This window comes from Medicago sativa, chromosome 5 (genome assembly GCF_051527215.1).
Source record: "Medicago sativa cultivar Bolivia chromosome 5, Bolivia_mono, whole genome shotgun sequence".
NCBI lineage: Eukaryota > Viridiplantae > Streptophyta > Magnoliopsida > Fabales > Fabaceae > Medicago > Medicago sativa.
Window position 1 is genome coordinate 8,125,125 of NC_140753.1, and position 1,999 is coordinate 8,127,123.

The following is a 1,999-nucleotide window of genomic DNA, read 5'->3' on the forward strand; positions in this document are numbered from 1 at the left end:
TGAAGATTTCTACTTTTCTATCTAGGTTTTTGGTAGAAAGGGATTTTTAATTGAGATATTCTTGCATGAACTTTTACTTAAGAGATTATTCTTACACCCAACCAATAAAAATATGACACATGTTATTGACTTTAAAAAAATGTGATTTTAATTAAGGAAATGGAAACAATAAATGGTGGTGGATGGTTTTTGTTGGTTAAAGAAAGTGGAAAAAGGAGAGAGAAATATTAAAAATAATGAGAAAAAATTATGATATTAATTATTTTTATTATTTTAATGAGATGTTTGATTTTAATTGGTTGGATGTAAAAATGATCTCTTAGATAAAAGTTCATGTAAGAATTTCTCTTTTCAATTATTGTTTCACATATTATGTCATGGCATGTTTTTCTTTTTTTGAAGGAATGTCATGGCATGTTGTTATAATTCACCTTATACTTGTATGCCCCTTACACGTGACCTGCCTTTAGCACGAGCATAACAATGACTAGGGATCATCAGCAAAAATAACTATTTGTAAAAATAAAGAAAAAACCAGCAAAAATAGCTAAACAAAAATTAATGAAACAATGAGTGATCGTGTGAATATGACCAAGTTCACACATGAGATCATAAAACATAAGTGGGTGAATTAGCCTAGGGATATTACATCTTCTGAAAGATAGATATAAATTTTAAAATGAGGTGATTGTTCTATAAACCTTTCAGATCATTTAACCTATGAAATAAATTGATTGGGATACACGCTCCGATCTAAAAAAAAACAACGATAAGGTCTTAACCTCCAATAAAAATGTTATGATTGGAAGTTACGGTCCGATAAATCCAAAGAACTATTGAGCAATGTAATAAGCAAGTCTATAAAACAACCATCATAAAATGATCACTAGAAGAATCCAAAACATGGTGAGAGTGGTTGGAGGGGTCCAGGGGAGGCTCATTCATGCATGATATGATGATGACTTTTACTTTTCCCACCCTTGCGCGCCTTATAAATTTTTCAAAAATACCATTGGTTTAGATTATATAATCCGAACAAGATTGTTAGGATTTTTTCGGATTCTAAAATCCGAAACTTTACTAATTGCATTTTTTGTGTTGTATTTGATGTCAAAGGTCTCTGCTGGCCGTCGTAGAATCCTTGCATAAACTGCAAAGAAATTGCATGGATTCTATGAACGGTCAACAATGACCATGACACCATAAACACTCCTAAAAACTAAAAATTTAAGAAAAAGTAAGAAAAGATAGGAAGTGAAGATTGAATGAAATTGTTGAAGATGCAAGCCTATTTATAGCCTTAACCTGTCCTAGACCATACCTAATGGTGAAACGCCACAGTCCACCTAGTCTGAGAGTTTTCAGATTATACAATTCGAACCCATCTAAATATTTTCGGATTGTATAATCCGAATATCACCTGATTGTGTTTAAGTTTCATTTTTGGTAGTTTTTCATGTTCAATGACATATGAATTTTTTAAAAAAAGGTACAAAAATAATTAAACACTTAAAATAACACAATAACATAAATGATGGATCTTTTGGGAAAGTGTTCGAAAAGGTACTTTCGTACTTGATCCAGCTGGCCTGTCAACTAACATATTTCGATTGGCATGTCAACTGGATCATGTTCATAAAAACCTCTTCGGAATCAGATCTGCAACGTAATGATGAAAGACAAGGTGTTTCAAGAGGATTAATTTGAGTTAGATCATGCTGTCTTGCCAACTGACAAAGGTATATTGCCAAGGCAGCAAGATTTAGCTTACAACAACCTCTTGGTGTTCATATCTTTCGGAAGAATTTTCATAGTTTTTTGTAATGTTTTACAAATGAACCAAACACACTTATTTATAGAAGTTTTTATGCGTCGTGGACCACAGAAACTGTTAGTACAATATGGAGCACCCAAAAAACCCGTGTTGAACTCGTTCGAATTATATAATTCGAAAAACCTAACAATCTGGTTCGGATTATATAATCCGAAACAAAAGTAT